The sequence below is a fragment of the Mirounga angustirostris genome, unplaced genomic scaffold, assembly GCF_029215605.1.
Source record: "Mirounga angustirostris isolate CCGP_5_RB_7025 unplaced genomic scaffold, mMirAng1.0.hap1 SCAF_8, whole genome shotgun sequence".
Lineage (NCBI taxonomy): Eukaryota > Metazoa > Chordata > Mammalia > Carnivora > Phocidae > Mirounga > Mirounga angustirostris.
In genome coordinates this window covers 119,300,141-119,319,886 of record NW_026991716.1, presented here as the reverse complement: position 1 = coordinate 119,319,886, position 19,746 = coordinate 119,300,141, and positions in this window count along the sequence as shown.

The window sequence follows — 19,746 nt, the reverse complement described above, 5'->3', positions numbered from 1 at the left end:
AGGGATCCGAAAGGGTACGTGCACCCCGATGTTTATAGCAGCAATGTCCACAATAGCCAAACTGTGGAAAGAGCCAAGATGTCCATCAACAGATGAATGGATAAAGAAGATGTGGTATATATATACAATGGAATAGTATGCAGCCATCAATAGGAATGAGATCTTGCCATTTGCAATGACGTGGATGGAACTGGAGGGTATTATGTTGAGCAAAATAAGTCAATCAGAGAAAGACATGTATCATATGACCTCACTGATATGAGGAATTCTTAATCGCAGGAAACAAACTGAGGGTTGCTGGAGTGGGGGGTGGGGTGGGAGGGATGGGGTGACTGGGTGATAGACACTGGGGAGGGTATGTGCTCTGGTAAGTGCTGTGAATTGTGCAAGACTGTTGAATCTCAGATCTGTACCTCTGAAACAAATAATGCAATATATGTTAAGAAAAAAAAGAAGAAGAAGAAGAAGAAGGTAGCAGGAGGGGAAGAATGAAGGGGGGGAAATCGGAGGGGTAGACGAACCATAAGAGACAATGGACTCTGAAAAACAAACTGAGGGTTCTAGAGGGGAGGGGGGTGGGAGGATGGGTTAGCCTGGTGATGGGTATTGAGGAGGGCACGTTCTGCATGGAGCATTGGGTGTTATGCACAAACAATGAATCATGGAACACTACATCTAAAACTAATGATGCAATGTATGGGGATAATATAAGAATAAAAAAATTTAAAAAAAAGTTAGGATATTACCTCTTTTTATTAATTTGTAAGAGCTGATTTTATATCAGGGATAGTAATTTTGTCACATAGAATGCAAATGTATTTCTTAAACTTGTAATTTGTTTTTTCACTTTGTTTATGATTCACTACATAGACATTTTAAATCGTTAGTGTGTGTGTGTGAGAGAGAGAAAGAGAGAGAACTTGGTAGCAGAATCCTCTTTATTAGGTCTCTTTCTCATTGTTGCCAGCAGTAATCTTCTAGAAAACCATGAAGAAACATGAACTTCTTCATAGATGTGAAAGCAAAGGAGAGTGTGTTGTATTCATCAGTAACCCAGGCAGAAGAAAACATGGGAGCTACTAGAGGCAATGTGGTGATGGCAGAAGTAGATAAATCCTTGGGAGAAGAGAAAGGGAATTACTGAAGATGTGACTTTGTAAAGTCTCCTCTGAGGCTTTATACTAATAGGAAATTCCAGTTCTTTAGAATGCTCCATACTTCACCCTCTTCCTAAATGGAAGAAAATATTTGCAAATAATATATTTGATAAGGGGTTAATATCCAAAATGTATAAATACCTCATACAACTCAATAGCAAAAACAAGGAATCTGATTTAAAAATGGGCAGAAGATGGGGCATCTGGGTGGCTCAGTCAATTGAATGTCGGACTCTTGATCTCAGCTCAGGTCTTGATCTCAGAGTCATGAGTTCAAATCCTATATTGGGCTCCACACTGGGCATGGAGCCTACTTTAAAAAAAAAATGGGCAGAAGATCTAAATAGACATTTTTCCAAAGAAGACAGAGATGGCTGACAGATACATAAAAAGATGCTGGACATCATTAACCATCAGGGAGATGCAAGTCAAAACCACAAGGAGAAATCACCTCATGCCTGTTTGAAGGGTTATTATAAAAAAGACATAACAAATGTTGACGAGGGTGTGGAGAAAAGGGAACCCTTGTACACTGTTGGTGGGAATGTGAATCAGGGCAGCCACTACAGAAAATAGTTTGGAGTTTCTGTAAAAAATTAAAACCAAAGCTACCATATGACTCAGCAATTCTACTTTTGGGCATTTACCCAAAGAAAATGAAAACACTAACTCAAAAAAAGGTAATATACACCCCATGTTCATTGCAACTTTACAATAGCCAAGATATGAAAACAACCCAAGTGCCCATCAATGGTTGAATAAATAAAGAATTGTGGTATATACATGCAATGGAATATTATTCAGCCATAAAAAAGAATGAAATCTTGCTACTTACAACATAATCATGAATGCATTATGTTAAGTGAAATAAATCAGAGAAAGATGAATACCATATGATCTCCCTTACAAGTGAATCTCAAACAAACAAACCCAAACTCATAGATACGGAGAACAGATTGGTGATTGCCAGAGACAGGTGGTTGGAGGTGGGAGAAATGGGTAAAAAAAACTAAAAAATAAAAAAAAATTTTTTTTAAGTAAAAACAATTTGTGAGATTCTGTGATCAAATTAAAGGAAAATATTTTCTCAAATTTAATTAGCTATGCATGTTGCTGTAAAAACCAAAGGTCTTAAAACCCACAACACTTTCCATGATTCTTACACATACAACAAGCAATTCTCAGACACCCAGGTGGTGTCTGAGAATTCAACTCAATTCTGACACCATCTACCTGGAGACATCAGGTTCCACCTGAACAAAGGTTCAGTCCTGCAAGACTGCCCTCCCCTAGCCACCCCACTTCAGATGTCAGTCCCAAGCTCAGGTCGTTATCTATGTTTCCGACCAGCTACAGATGGAGGTTCCAATGACTCTCTCCAACTCAGGATGGCAATCATGAGTCTAGGTTGTTACTTGTACTTCTGACTGCCTGGCTATAAATCAGAGGTTCCCATGAGCCCCTCCTCAGGTTAAATTAATTTGCTACAGTGGCTCACAGAACTCAGAGAAACATCTTTCTCACCAGATCACCAGTTTATTGTAAAATGATATAGCTCTGGAGCATCCAGATGGAGAGCTGCATAGGACAAGGTAGGTGGGAAGGGGTGCTGAGCTCCCATGCCATCTCTAGGCAAGCCGGTTTTTCCAAATCTCCACGTGTTCACCAGCCTGGATGTCCTCTGAACCCTGTCCTTTTGGGGTTTTATGAAGGCTTCATTATATAGGCACAGTTGATTAAATCATTGGCCATTGGCAATTGATTCCAATTCTAGATGACCAGATGACCAGAGGTGGGGGGAGGATTTCCTGACTCATTTGCTTAGGTGAGGGTGGGAAGACTGCAAATTCCCATCCTCCAGTCACATGGTTAGGTCTCCTGGCAACCAGCCCTCATCCTGAGATAGGGGCAAGAAGTCATGCATTAATGCATTAATGTAACAAAAGACACCTTTAGGGCTCTCACCACTTAGGAAATTCTAAGAGTTTTAAGAGCTCTATGCCAGAAATGGGAGGAGGACTATATATATATATAAATATTTCTTTTATAAATTACAATCTCACAACATGTCACAGAGGAACATATAAATGTGATTTCACTTATATAAGGTAAAAAAAAAAGGTAGCACTAACAAGCTGTATAGAGTTTGGGGACACAAATATGTAATAAAACTATATAAAAAATCCAGGATTTCAGTTACCTCCAAGATAAGGGAAGTTATTAGAAAAGTACTCAAGGAGCTTCAAAATCATGATTTAGCAGTAGCTACAAAATCGTTTACTTTATTATTCTTTAAACTGTTCAAAAATGTTATATCCCCTCTTTTGGGGGGTTATGATTTTCCCCTACAACTTAACAAAGTGAAGGAGCAAGGGACAGTTTGGAATTCATTTCCGCACTGACATGCAATGATTCTCGCAGCATCTGGTGGCAATAGCCAGATGGAGCTAGGTGTGGCACAGCTGGTTAACCCACCCCCTACCTGGAGACTTGATCTGGAAACCTCTTCACTTGGTCTCCTTTGGATTTGGCCTGTTTTCTAAGCCTAAGTTCTTCTGCCTTTCCATTAAAATTCTGTGAACTGCCAGATATCCTTCCAAAAAACTGTCTTTCTCCTTAACCAGAGAAACTCCTTTATCAGAGTTGGTTGCTGCTGTTTAAATCAGTAAAGAAATATGGTCATGGCCATGGAAGGAAGTAAACAGTGCTTACCTGAGGATCCGGGGGGCACTTCGCCAAGATGGGGTTGGGAGCCTGACCTGAAGGATGGGTAGAAGAGAACGAGGTGACTGGAGTGGAAGACAAGGATTCCAAGCTCCTCAAGTTAAGCCTCTTCCAATGCCTCCCTTGCCATGTGGTTTGCTTGGGCCATCCCCGCCTTGCTCCTCCCCTGCTGGCAGGTCTCCTTTCTTTAGATACCTTAGCTAAGCCCTCCATTTTATGGTATCTCCCGGTAGCATTTGATATCGTGACCCCTTGTCTTGAAACACACTCCTCTACTGCATTCCGTGAAACCACATTTCCCTTGTTTTCTTGCAAGTTTTCTCACTGTAGTTTCTAAGTGTACTTCTAATTATCTTCTTTACTGACTCTCATGAGAGCAACCTCACACCTCAATCCTAGCTTTCTTTTTCTCATGGTTTTCTCCGCTTCTCTCTTTCCCTCTTTTCTGCCCCTTCTCTTTTTTATCTCCCCCTCCCACCCCCCCATAGGCTATCACATCTCTTCTCTTTTTTTAAAAAAAAAAGATTTTATGTATTTATTTGAGAGAGAGAGAGAGGAGCAGCAGAGGGAGAGGACAAGCAGACTCCATGATGGCACAGAGCTCAACTCAGGGCTCAATCCCAGGACGCTGAGATCATGACCTGAGCTGAAATCAAGAGTTGGTTGCTTAACCAACTGAGCCACCCAGGTGCCCCTCTTCTCAGAGCTTTTAAAGCTGTCACTGTGCTGATCACTTTCCAGCTCAGGTATCTCTTCTGGGTGCAAGAAGTTTATTAAGAGTCAAGGAGGAGGTAACCATGTCTGTTTTGCTCACTGTTAAATGCCCAATACCTAACATGGTGCCTGGCCCATGATGGTTGTTCAATTCAAATATATATGAATGTTTGAGTGAATCATTATACTTACATTACTCCAGGTGTCTGGAAACATCTATCTTTATGTTTCTATTAGATGTTATGGCTTATATTGAAACTTTAACTGTCCATTTACTATGGGAACAAATAAACTATAGCAAATCTTTTTGGAGGTAGGTATACTTTTATTTTTTAATTTTTTTTGAATTGCTGAACATTCTTTTTTTTTTAATTTAAATTCAATTGGCCAACATATAGCATATCATTAGTTTTTGATGTAATGTTCAATAATTCATCAGTTTCATATAACACCCAGTGCTCATCACATCATGTGTCCTCTTTAAAGCCCATTACCCAGTTACCCCATCCTCCCACCCACCTCCCCTCCAGCAACCCTCAGTTTGTTTCCTATAGTGAAGAGTCTCTCATGGTTTGTCTCCCTCTCTGATGACTTCCCATTCAGTTTTCTCTCCCTTCCCTTATGATCCTCTGCACTATTTCTTATATTCCACATATGAGTGAAACTATATAATTGTCTTTCTCTGATTGACTTATTTCACTTGGCATAACTCCCTCCAGTTCCATCCACATCAATGTAAATGGTAAGATTTCATCCTTTCTGATGGCTGAGTAATATTCCATTGTATATATATACCACATCTTCTTCATCTATTCCTCTGTTGAAGGACATCTTTTAGATAAAGGATTGCATTTGGTTAGCAAACTCTGAGAGACTCACTGAGTCAATAATCAGTGGTTGGAAGAAAAGCAATTTTCTCTTGGAACTAAGGAGTGGCTCAATCCCAGGACACTGAGATCATGACCTGAGCTGAAATCAAACAACAAAGTTAAACAAAATGAACTTTCAGGGAAGATGGCAGAGTAGGAGGACCCTAAGCTCACCTTGCCCCACAGATAACAACTCTATAACACTCACATCCGTGCAAATTACCCAGAAAAAATGAAGACTGGCAGAACAAACTCCACAACTAAATGTAGATAAGAGGCCACACTGAAGAGCGTAGGAAGGGCAGAGATGGGGTAGGGAGCTAAACCCCATGGATCTGGCCACTAGACAGAGGGAGCCACGGGTGCGGAGAGTGATGAGAATCAGACTTTCACACCAGGAGGCTGCACAGGGAATACAAATCCCCATAGCATTTGGCTTTGAAAATCAGAGGGCCAAATTTCTTGAGTACTTATAACCAGTGGGATGTAAAGTCTGTAACTTTGAAAATCAACAGCCTTGGCTCTGGGAGAGCCCAGAGGGCGATAGGAAGCTGAGTCCCTGTCCTTAAAAAGAGAGTGCAACAAACAGCCCTCAGAGATACAGCTGAGAAGCAGTAGTTTCAAAACTCCTGGAGCATATGGGAAGGAGAGTTAGTTACTAATCTCAGACTTCATTGAGGGACCTCTCTAGAAACAAAGGAGCTGGTGGGCATCATTTCCCTCCTGCTTCCCCCAGCATAATCTTACAGCCTCCTGCAGGAACCAGCCCTGCACAGGCATTCACTATCTAACTTGCTTACACTGTGCCCTGCCCTCTCCAGCTGGACCTGTCTCAGTCCTGGTGCTGCAGGTCCCCTCCCCAGGAAGACTGGTGTAAACCTTGCCAAAACTGCATCTCCCAACCTCCTGCAGAGGACACGAGCACCTTGTTAAAACTACCCTCTGATGGGGCACCTGAGTGGCTCAGTCAGTTAAGTGGCAACTCTTGATTTCAGCTCAGGTCATGATCTCAGGGTCCTGGGATCAGTCCCCAATGTTGGGCTCCATGCTTAGCAGGGAGTCTGCTTAAGGATTCTCTCTCCCTCTGCCCCTCCTCCTGTTCTGTCTTCCTCTCTCTCTCAAATAAATAAAAAAATCTTTTTTAAAAAACTGCACCCTCCACCCATATAGCTAAAACATGGAGGGGAGAGGAGTAAAGAATGAGTTCAAACTTAAGTGACCGTCACTTCATATAGACTGTTATATGCAGAAGATGTTGTATACAAATCTAAGGTAGCCACAAATTAAAAACCAGTAATAGATATGCAAAGAATAAAGAAAAAGGAATCCAAGTTTATCACTAAAGAAAGTGAACAAACCATGAAAGAGCAAAAAAAGAAAGGATCAGAGAAAAACTACAAAAAACAAGCACAAAATAAGTAACAAATTCACAATAAATATGTATCTATCAATAATTACTTTGAAAGTAAATGGACTAAATGCTCCAATCAAAAGACATAGGTGACAGAGTGGATAAAATATAAGACCCACCTATATGCTGCATACAAGAGATTGATTTTAGACCTGAAGTCACCTACAACTTGAAAGTGAGGGGATGGAGAAACATTTATCAAGCAAGTCGTTGTCAAAAGAAAGCTGGGGTAGCAATACTTACATCAGACAAAATAGACTTTAAAGCAAAGACTGTAACAAGAAACAAAGAAGGACACTATATAATAAGAAAGGGGACACTCCAACAAGAAGATATAACAATTGTAAATATTTATGTACCCAACATGGGCACATTCAAATACATAAAACAGTTAATAACAAACATAAAGGAAATAATCAATGGTAGTACAATAATAGTATGGGACTTTAACACCCCACTTACATCAATGGACAGATCATCCAAACAGAAAATGAATAAGGCAATAGTGGCTTCCAATGACACACTGGATCAAATGGATTTAACTAGATAGCAACATGCAAAAGAATGAAACTGGACCACTTTCTTACACCATACACAAAAATAAACTCTAAATGAATTGAAGACATAAATCTGAGACCTGAGACCTAAAAACCCTAGAAGACAACACCGGCAGTAATTTCTCTGACATCGGCTGTAGCAACATTTTTCTAAATAAGTCTCCTGAAGCAAGGGAAATAAAAGCAAAAACAAACTATTGGGACTACAACAAATAAAAACTTCTGCATAGTGAGGGAAATAATCAATTAAACTAAAAGGCAACCTCTTGAATGGGAGAAGATTATTTGCAAATGACATATCTGAAAAAGGGTTAGTATCCAAGATATATAAAGAACTGATACAACTCAACACCTAAAAAACAAATAATCCAATTAAAAAATGGGCAGAACACATGAACAGGCATTTCTCCAAAGAAGACATACAGATGGCCAACAGACACATGAAAAGATGCTCAACATCACTCAATGTCGGGGAAATGCAAATCAAAACTACAATGAGATGTTACGTCACACCAGTCAGAATGACTAAAATTGAAAACAAAAGAAACAACAAGTGTTGGCAAGAGTGTGGAGAAAAAAGAAAGTTTGTGCACTGTTGGTGGGAACGCAAACTGGTGTAGCCACTGTGGAAAACAGGATGGAGGTTGCTCAAAAAGTTAAAGATAGAACTACCATAGCACCCAATAATTCCACAGCTACTGGGTATTTACGCAAAGAAAACGAAAACACTAATTCAAAGGGATACCTCAACCTCTATGTTTATTGCAGTATTATTTACAATAGCCAAATTATGGATGCAGCCCAAGTGTCCATCGACAGATGAATGAATAAAGAAGGTGTGGTACATATATACAATGAAATATTATTCAGCCATAAAAAAGAATGAAATCTTGCCATTTGCAACAACATGGATGAAGCTACAGAATATAATGCTAGGTGAAATAAATCAGTCAGAGAAAGACAAACACCATATAATTTCACTCATATGTGGAATTTAAGACACAAAACAAATGAGCAAAGAAAAAAAGAGAGAGCAACAAACCAAGAAATAGACATGGACTCCTAATTATAGAGAAAAAACCTGATGGTTATCAGAGGGGAGGTTGGTGGGGGGATGGGCGAAATAAGTGATGGGGATTAAGAGTACCCTTATCGTGATGAGCACTGAGTAATGTAGAGAATTGCTGAATCACTATGTTGTACACCTGACACTAATTTAACACTACATGTTAACTACACTGGGATTAAAATCAAAAACTAAATAAAAAAAGAACCAAGCAAAATGGACCTCACTTCTCCAATCTCCAATGGCTCTAACATGGAGGGGTTCCTCAGGGAGGCTGGGAAAGAGAACTAAAATCAACCAGGCATACCTGACTGGTAGGAACTTGGGCAGCAATGTGCTACTCCAGAGGACAGCTCTGCTGGGTGCGGCGTAGGCTCTGGGGGGGTCCCTGACCGATGGTGAAACATGGTGTGCCCTCTAAGTGGCTGTCAGAGCTGACTGGCTCAGGGGTAGGACAGGTTCTGAAAACAAAGTCTGAATCCTGGGCCTGCTTTTTTTTTTTTTAAGATTTTATTTATTTATTTATTTGTTTGTTTGTTTGTTTGTTTGTTTGTTTTAGCGAGAGCTAGCGCCAGTGGGGGAGGGGCAGAGGGAGAGAGAGAGAGAATCTCCCAGACTCCGAGCTGAGTGCAGAGCCCGACTCAGGGCTTGATCCCATGACCTTGAGAACACGACCCTGAGATCACGACCTGAACTGAAATTAAGAGTCGGGAAGTCAACCGACTGAGTCATCCAGGCACCCCATTGGGCCTGCTTTTTAAAGAAGACACTTTTGGTCCTAGGAGTAGGAGGAAATGAAAATTGCGTGTTAGGCCCAGAAACTATGCAGGGATGTCCTCTAGAGCAATCCTCTGACTTGCCTCTGTCACACTTAGAAATTTATGCTGTAGATGGGGCACCTGGGTGGCTCAGTGGGTTAAGTGTCTGCCTCTGGCTCAGGTCATGATCCCGGGGGTCCTGGGATCGAGCCCCACATCAGGCTCCCTGCTGAGCGAGGAGTCTGCTCCTCCCTCTCCCTCTGCCTGCTGCTCCCTCCTGCTTGTGCTCTCTCTCTTTCTGTCAAATAAGTAAAATCTTAAAAAAAAAAAAGAAAGAAAGAAAGAAAGAAATTTATGCTGCAGAAATGTTCTGTTTTCACAAACCTTGAAGAGATTTTTAAAGAAATTCAGAGGAGAGGAGGCTGAATATTTCTCCTCTGTGACTAATTTTTTTGATTTAGGGGGAACATGTTTTTTAAGCATAGGTCATGTCCCTCAGAAGCTTATGGGTTTACTACACAAACAAATGTAGAAGGGAAGGAACAAGCAATGTTTGAAGGGGAAAGAAATTCTGCTTGCCTTTCTGGCTGGGAGGTCCCTTGAGTTAGCTGCAGGCATGTCCAAAAAGGAACACTTTCCTTTTTATCTTTACAATTGGACTGGGGTTTAATATTAAAGATAATATGTACACTTGATTTAATACTTCATCAAGTGAAAATAAAAATCAAATTATTATAACTATTAATCTTCACTGTACAGGTAACCCCAGCTTACGAATGGCTTATAAACCCCAAAATATTTTGTTAGGTCTGTGCTTGGAAATGTTATAAATATGGCTACATTCTCAAGCTCACAAAATCTTATTTAATCCATCATGAAGATGAAATATTCCTAAGTGTAGCTTAGTAGTGTCAGAAAGAGAGACCTGACTACCACCTTATACTCTGAATCCTAAGCCCTAAGACTCGTGAGTCCTGAGACCTCTAGATCCCTGATGATTTTGTCCATAGGGAAGAATGGGGGGAGGTGCCAGGGGCTGGAGAGGCCCCAGATAGTCGTGCCTGGTGGTCTCCCCAGCAATGGTGGGGAAGGACTCCTGGATGAGGGTGTCAATGGTTGAGGAAGATTCCTGGAGAAGAGGATATCAGTCACAGGAGAGGACTTGTGGGTACGTGGTAGTGGTCATTCATTTGTTAAGTATTATTGCAAGTCAGAAGATGTCTGTACATAGAGTAGTTTTTAAATATTTCATTCTTTTTAAAATGTCTATCACCATACAAAATTACTACAATATTATTCGCTATAGTCTGTAAGCTGTACTTTTCATTTCTGTGACTTACTGACTTTATACCTGGACATCTGTACCTCTTAATCTCCTTCACTTATTTTACCCATCCCCCCACCCCCTCTACTGGGGTGATGTATACCACTTCTCTCGAAAATCAGCATTTGACAGGTGTTGTAGAGCAGATAATTTGACTCTGAGGACTTTGGTAAGTATCCAATTTGGAGGAATGGGAGAGTTCTAACTTGTTTATTGGAAAGTTATTACCCATATATATTAAATACCATGTGAAAAAATGACAAAGTTGACATTTCCCACGAAAATTCAACTTCTTCACCTTCTTGTATACAAGGTTATCCACACCTTCATGGAAGTGAGCTCTTTTTTTTTCTACCTATGCAGAGATTTTAAAAATATGAATTCCTGGGATAAAGATTCTGATTGACTGGTAACTACAATGAGATCTTCTGTGATGTCTATGGCTTCATTTCCAAATTTTGAAGTTCAGACAAGAATTTATAACATTTAGACTTCATAAAAATGTTTCCTTCTATAGAAAATAATAAATATAAAAACAAAATGACCAAAAATGAATGACAAATTGAGAAAAACATTTACAATATATACAACAAAGGCTTAATATCTCTAATAATGGGGTGTTATATAGATAAGAAAAAGAGTAACACCAGAGAAAATTGAACAAGAAAGGAGAAAAAGGTGATCACATAAGAAGAAATACAAATAACCAACAAACCTTTGAAAAGATTTTTAAGCTACATGTTCAAAACTGAACACATAAAATGTTAAGAACTGTGGCACCTGGGTGGCTCATTGGGTTAAAGCGTCAGACTCTTGGTTTCAGCTCAGGTCATGATCTCAGGGGCATGAGGTGGAGCCTGGTGTCAGGCTTTGAGCTCAGTGCAGAGTCGGCTTGAGATTCTCTCTCCCTCTCCCTCTGCCCCTCCTGCTTGTGCTCTCTCTCTCTAAAATAAATAAACAAATCTTTTTAAAAAAAATCATAGCTTTATTGAGATTCAACTCATTTACCACACAATTTACCCATTTAACCTGTAAAATTTACTGATTTTTCAGATGTTCACAGGGTTATACCATCATTACTACAAACTCCCAGGAGGGAAAATTATGGGTGGCGACTGCCCAGCTTCTGTCTACTTATTTCCCCATCCCACAGCAAGAGGATGACCTAAGTGGTTGGTAGACTTAGAAAAAGGGACTGAGTATTTCGGCTCAGCCTCCTCTGGGCTTCTGTTCCTTTGGGAACCAGCCCTTCTGCAGGACACATACATTCTCTGTCCCTCCATCTGATAAGGCTTGAGGTGGCTCAGTGGCCCGTGTTGATAAGTATACAAGGTGGCCCTCTCTAGCACACGTGAGCTCCCTTCTACTGGTCCAGCTCCTATCAGTAATCAAAACCTGATTTTGCCCTCCGTCTGTCTGGTTCCTGCATTGATCACTCAGTTGTTCACAAACACAGAAAGGGATGAAGGTAGGGTTGTTTATTAACCTCTTGCAATTCCTAGTGAGAATGAGTGAGAAGTCAGAACGAAAGCTTAGCTGGGGTGTGGGGGCAGGGAGGCACACTTTGAAAATGACTAGCTTCGCTGAATATATTTATTTTACAGAAAAGATTTGTAAGGCACAAAGATATTAGAGAAGTTTGAGTTTACATGGTTAGTTCCAAGAGACTTTGAGTGAGAACCCAGAAATCTTGACTTTTTGAACCAATGCTCTTGACCTGTCATTTCTCAAATAGTTAACACACTGTACATGGGAGCCAAAGTTTATAAAATTCACCGGTGTGCACTTGTCCTTCCTCCAAAAAAATATTTTCGGAGGAAAGTTACTGCCACATATAAGAAAACAGAACATTCCTTATGACATTACATGCCTATTTCTTAGGTATATTTGAAACTCTCTTACCTTCAACTTAAACTGTCTTAAACTGAATCCTGAAAAAACCCTGACTTGGTTCACATATATATTAAAAAATGATTACAAATTCCTCAGACTTGATCTATTTTTCCTGTCGGTCACATAAAGATATGTCAGAATGAGGTATTACGATGTCCTTGGAAGAAGTTAAATCGGCTGTGATTTAGTGAACATTCTCATTCCATACATTAAAGAAAGTATCTTTTGAAATCTTGGAAAAAATACAGAAAAACTGTTCGAAAGTTTAAAAGAAAGTATGCACTACTTCGTTCAGTAAGCTTCGTGAAGTGCCGCGTTCTGTGAAGACGCCCCGCTGTTGCCATCACTCACGCACCCGCACTGCGAAAGCCGATGGCGGCTGCTCTTGCCACTTGGGAGGCGGGCGGGAGCTGAAATCCCGGCTTCTCCGGTCCGCAGCGGCTGAGCGAGGCCACGGCACCTGGAGCCCCGGGCGAAGGGGCTCTAACCACAGCCGGGCGGCTCCTTCCTGCCGAGTCCGGCAAGTCCCCAGCGCTTCTCTCAGGCGCATGCGCACAGGCCGGCCACCCGCTTCGCAGGACTCGTTAAGCTTGCGCAGGTCTACTCCGGCCTTCCCTCCCAATTCTCTCCGCTGACCCCTCCCCTCCTTAGCCTCTGCACCCCACTTCCGCCCCTCTCTGGGGACAGACCTGTGCACAGACAACTGATGGCCCAAAGCGAGAGGAGAGCCAGCAGACTCACCGAGGCTTGCAGTAGGAGTATAGTGTTTTGAACAATGAAGGGACGACAGCTTTGTTACTGCTTAGGAAAACAAGTCTAACAAATACCTGAACTTCTGTGTTTTACTAAGCTTTGTTCCTCTAAGCTGAGCAGGTAGTAACCAATCCCTGCTGACCTCCGAAGAGGTCTTGGGAATAAATGAGTTCGTAAGAACTGTTAAACAACCTTGAGGAAAGAACACAGATCTAATAATGCCTGTCACACAGTTATTGTGAAGATAAATGAAGTAAGAGATGAGAAGTACTTAGCAGAGTTGAATGCGTAATAAATGTTAGTTCCATTCTCTTTTTCCCTCTCAAACTCCAAAAGTATGTGTGGAAACACCCAGTTGCCTTCTTGTTCAGTATACACTTCTTAGTTCATGTTTGAGGACCCAGCGGCAAAACTCTGTGAGGGCGCAGTGTTGCTTATTATCTGAAGCATAATTCAGTGCTTCAGATGGTGACGCTGCTACCAAGTTGCCTCCGTTCTTTGTGTGTTGGGAGTGGTGTTTGTCTGTTCAGGGTTTTGAGCTTGTGCAACGGGGATGTTAAGTGTGGAGCTCTGGGTAGGTACGGAAATCTCTTCGAGTAGGAACCCTAGGTAGTGGGGTCTCCAAACAAAAGGGACTGCAGGAACCATCTTTGAAAATCATTAGTTCTTTTCTCATTAATGTAGCTTACATGCTAGACTGAGTTAAATCGTTTCCCCACCCCCTGCCCCACCATTCACATTCACTAGAAACCAGAATGAGCCCTTATTTGAAAATAGGGTCTTTGCAGTTAAGGTGAGGTCATACTGGATTCCAGCGGGTCCTAAATCTAAGGATTGGTGCCTTTATAAGAGAAAAGAGAGGGAGATTTGGAGACACGCACACACTCCACAAGGGAGATGGTCATGTGATAATGAGTGCAGAGTTTCTAGCTTCTCATGGCTATCTGCAATCCTAGAAATTTTGTGGCCACCAGAAGCTGGGAAGAGGCAAAGAAGAACGTTTTTTCCCCACTGAAGCCTTTATTTATTTATTTTTTAAAATTTTATTATGTTATGTTAGTCACCATACAATACATCACTAGTTTTTGAAGTAGTGATCCACGATTCGTTGTTTTTGTGTAACACCCGGTGCTTCCCTGGAGACTCTTGATGGCCCTGCCAACGCCTTGATTTCAGATTTTCAGCTTCCAGAACTGCAAGGGGATTTCTGTTATTTTAAGCCACCCAGTTTTGTGGTACTTTGTTATGATAGCCCCAGGAAATTAATATAAACAGTCAGGAAGGAAGGGATCCTCGCATACCTTTCTCCCTTTGGATAGAAATGATAGTCCACTCCTGTGAGTGTTCTCAGTTCTCTGACTTTATCTCTCATTGACGTCTCTTGTTCCTAGGCTCTGGAAAAGCTCCTTTGCTACTTTGCCTGGTTCCCTGTGATAGGGTGACCAACACATCCCCGTTTGCCCAGGACATGGTTTTAGCACTAAAAGTCCTGTGTCCCAGGAATCCTTTTGGCCCCAGGCAAAGTGGGACATTTGGTGACTCTATCCAAAAAGCCCTTCCTTGTTACATAGCAGATGGTTCCCTCCAGGCAGAAGGGCTTCCTAGAAGTGCTATGGGTCCTGAGAGACAGAGGGAGATTTATTCCCTCAGGAGGATTCCCATTCCCTCTTCACATGAATCACATGGAGTTCTTGGGAAATATACACCTAGACATACTGTTAATGACCATATGGCCTGGTTTGTCCAGACATTTCCTGTTGGCTCAGCATACCATTTGGAAGATAAATTTTACACACCCCTCCCTTACTACAGAAATATATTCTATAGGCATGGAGCCTAGGAAGTCACAATTTTAATAAGCACCCAGGTGATTCTTATTATTACCAAAGTATAGGGTTAGCATAGAGCCTATTCTATCCATATTTGACCTACCAGGGTAGAGCAATGATTTTTCCAAAAGCAACGGGCCTACACCTGCCTAAACAAGAGCAGTGTGGATATCGTGAGGCTTGGCTTTATTAGTTAGGGCTTAAAGTCATTGCCACCGGAGGATTTATTTTACTACAGCAGGATTTATTATTATTCTGATTATGCAAATCTCCTTATATACATCCTCACTTCCCATTCTCCTTTTTTTTTTTAATACTCTTTCATCTCAAAACACAGATTCCCAAAAGTGAATGCAGCCGAAACTATCTGTGTATCAACCCTGCCATAAGCAACAGCTCTTAAATAATTCACTTTCTGTTGTGCCTTAATGCAGAAGATGCTATGAATGTTCAGTGCAGTCATTCTCCAGCATCCTGTGAGCATGGAGAAATCTTTAGTCCAGGAAATAAATTGGTCTGTCGTGTATGACCAGTTCACTTTATAATTTGTGCCTGAATCATGAATAACCATGAATAATAATGTCTTCTTAGCAGCATTTTTTAATGAAAGAAACAGAGACAGGAATTTTAAGTCATTTTTATCTCTTATATGTTTGTGAGTTATTCTCCCGTTCATTTATAATTTGTGGGCAGAGCAGATGGCAAGAACTAAGCATCAGGTAATGTCATCATAAAACACTCTCCCCACCCCTCAAAAGAGTAGAAGTGTTCTATATTGAAAACTTATTTCACTTATTGAAGGATTTTTTTTTTTATTCCACTGGAATACATTGCGAGAAGTTATGACATTAGATAAAAAGATATTTCCACATCAGGAAGTTCAAAAGATTAAGATGGTACTGAAGTGTAAGTTAAAGGAATTCATAAATGTTTCAGAAAACATTATAGTAGAATTATTACTATCATTTGAGAGAGGGCAGGCTCTGTAATAAAGTGAGATTCATTACAAAGCCAAAATTATTTTTCAAGCCTCTGACATATTTAGATAGAATCTCATGCCAAGTCAAGTAATTATGAAATTAAAAATTGCTTGAAGGAATGCTTGGAATTTTATATTAAATATAAATATAATAAATAAATAATAAAGACTGCTTTAGAGGAGCGTTTTTTTTTTCTGTGAAAATGTTATGTTTTATAAATTTCTTCTAAGCCCTCAAGGTGTACAAGTGTGACAAAATTCTTCTAAGAAGCAGAGGTAAGAGGAACTTATTGTAAAAAGTGTTTCATTTACTCATTCATTTATTCCTTCACCAAATATCTGAGTGTCTGGCACTGGGCTAATTTCCAGGTGAGCAGCACTGGAGCATATTGACAAGGTCTTTCTGCCCTCAGGGAACCATCTTCTAGGGAGGGAAATGCTCAATCCTCAAGCAATGAATGAATAAACAAGACATTTCAGGCTGGGCAGTAAAGGCCCAGCTCAGCAGGCCCAGGTTGTTCAAACCCTGCACATTCCCGCCGCCCCCCCCCCCCAAATAAAAAGGCCTGTCTTCAGGGAGACTGACCCTTGACAGGCTCCTGGGAGATAACCCTTGAGCCCTTAGAATATCCTGCCTGATAACAGTGCTTTTAGTTGGGCCATGCTATATCCGTTTGATTTCTGTGCGACTGGAAGACTGAGGAATAAGGTCAGTCACATGGGTACTACAAGCCTACATCACTGATCTGTAGTAAAAACCCTGGGCACCAGGGCTCAGTGCACCTCCCTGGTTGGCAATACCCACACATGTTGGCGGGCATACACTGCTGCTGGGAGAATTAAGGGCATTTCCATGTGTCTCCACTGGGACGGGCACCTGCAAGCATGCCCCTGGTTTCTCTTTGACTTTGCCCATCCACCTTCTCCCTTTGCCGATTTTGATCTGTATTCTTTCGCTGTAATAAACTACAACCATGAATAAAACAACTCCTTGAGCCCCGTGATTCCTTCCAGCAAATCGCTGGGTCTGACCGTGACCGTATTCGCTGAAATAAACAGGGTGATGTGTTAGACTAACTGAGGGAAGGTGCCTCATTAAGATGGGGAATGGATTGGAGCCTGAGGGATGAGAGTGTGCTGAGCATGTGAAGAGCATAGGGAGGTGTGTTCCAGGCGGAGGGAATAATAACTACGAAGGCTTGGGCACAGCGAAGTAGTCAGTGGGTTGGAGGGACAGTAGGAGGCCAGGAAGGAGCCTGCTGAGGGGAAGCAATGTGGCACGGGATAGGGTTGGCAGGATTAGCAAGGGCCAGGTCAGAAGAGGCTTTTAGGTCTCAGAAAAGAGTTTAGGTTTTATTATAAGCAAATGAATCTTGCCTGGTGAGGTTACACGCAGTTCTGTTTCTGCTACATTTTACTACACATAAACTTCAGATACGTGAAGTCATTTTTACCAAGGGGCTCACAGTCCTGTTGCAGAGGCATGCAAATCTTACAAGAAATAATCACCAAATAAAGTGAGTCCTTGGGCACTGAATATGCTTCAGAGAAGGCAGACATTATTCTTTCCCCATATTTTCTACTCTGAGTAGTGGCTACCCTAAGCTCAGTGCTGGGCAGAATCTCAATTTTAAATTATTAAGAAATACAAATGCCCCATACCTACATTCCACCTTACTCAAAATGAGCTGAAAATCAAATCAAGGAGACTCCATATATTTTTTTTACTTACCAGACTTGCAAAAATGATTAACATTTATAAAATGTTTATACGCATTATAAAATACACTTGTCAGAACTTTCATACGCTCTTAGTAGAAATGGAAATGGGTGCCACCTTTTGAAGGGCAATTTGTTAATATCAATCAGTTGGCATATCATCTTTAATCTGTTTTTTCCACTGCTAGAGATTCATCCCAAGGGAATACTTGCAGAAATACACAAGAGGATGTTTCTTGTGGCCTATAATAAGCAAGAAGCTGCTAACAACCTAAATATCCATCAATAGAAAAATGGTTGCCTTAATTATGGCTATTTTATATCATGGAATTCTGGTGCACAATGAAAAGAGAATGAAAACTGTGTCTACAAGTATCAAAAAAAATTAAGTCACAAAAGCTGAACCTTATGTACCATATCACACCATTTGTGTGTTATATACTTCTATGTGCCTAAATGATCTGCAGAAGGAATCATATAACTTGTGCTTCTTTCTCTTAAAATTAATACATTCACTGCAGAAAATAGAGATAAATTTAAAAGTGGAAAATAAAAACCATTTTAAAAATTAAGAAATTTCTTGATACCTATAATTTACCACTCATAAATAACCATTGTTAACATATATCTTCTATCCTTCCAGTCCTTTCTCAGGCATACAAAGATACTGCTTTAAATTTTAAAACAAGGTGTGCCTGGGTGGCTTAGTTGGTTGAGCATCTAACTCTTGATTTTTGGTTCAGGTCATGATCTCAGGGTCCTGGGATTGAGCCTGGGGTTGGGTTCCAAGCTCAGCGTGGAGTCTGCTTGGGATTCTCTCTCTCTCCATCTACCTCTGCCCCTCCCCTCCACCTCTCTAAAATAAATGAATAAATCTTTTAAAAAAATAAATTTTAAAACAAAATTCAGAAAACTTCACTAGACTCAATTAAAAGATACAATAAAGGGTCCGTGGGTGGCTCAGTTGGTTGGGTGTCGGACTCTTGAATTCGGCTAAGGTCATGATCTCAGTGTCATGAGATTGAGCCCCATGTCAGGCTCTGCCCTCAGAGGGGAGTCTGCTTGAGATACTCTCTCTCCCTCTCCCTCTGCCCCTCCCTGTCGCTTGCACTCTCTCTCTCTGAAATAAATAAATAAATCTTAAAAAAAAAAAAAAAAGATACAGTTAGGTAATGGTGGCAGAACAGACTTCCTGAAGCAGGGAAGGGACAGGTGGGTAACGCCGCCCCTCCCCAGGCTTGATCAGAGAAGATGGAGAGATGCATGCAAGCCTTAGGGGTCATCAGCCTCTCAGATGATGTTCCTCTTGAGTGCAGTGGGGCTTTATAGAGTGTGGCTGGAAGCTCTCACCAGGTCCACAGGAGAAAGAGGTGCTTAGATGTCAGTCTTTAAGACAGATGTATCGGGTCTGTTGCAAAGCCTTGACGTAGGGCACCTGAGGTCCCTGCCCTGGCCTGGCTTTCAAGGGCCATACACTGCCCATCCCCTGACTGTGCCTTCCACCTGGGGTAAAGAATCCACAAGGCCAAGGGTACATGACTACCCATTGAGCCTTCTCTGGACCACCATGTCCCATAAATTCCCTGTCCAATCAGCCTGAGCTTGGGTACATCCTTCCAAGGTCCCAGTGTGTACCCTTAGGCCTACATGGTAGCCAGGGCCAGCTGTTTGCCGGAGCTCAGGCCAGAGCTTGGTGTGTGGGATGGGGTGTGCACACAGGGTTGCCCAAGGTGTTGGCAATACAGGAAGGAGCCAGAGGTGGGAAAGAATGGGGGTGGGTTGGGAATCAACATTCCATGGTTTCTAAATTCAAACCTGTCCTTCCAGATTGTTAGGAGGCTATATTTGTCGAGATAGGATAGAAAAGATATTATTTCAGTTTGTTGCCTTGATTTATAACTTTTACATATTTAGAATGTGTTATTTGGCCTCCATTCGTAGTCTCATCACAGGCTCCCCAAATATTCAGGTATAGGTCTGTTGGGTGTCACGT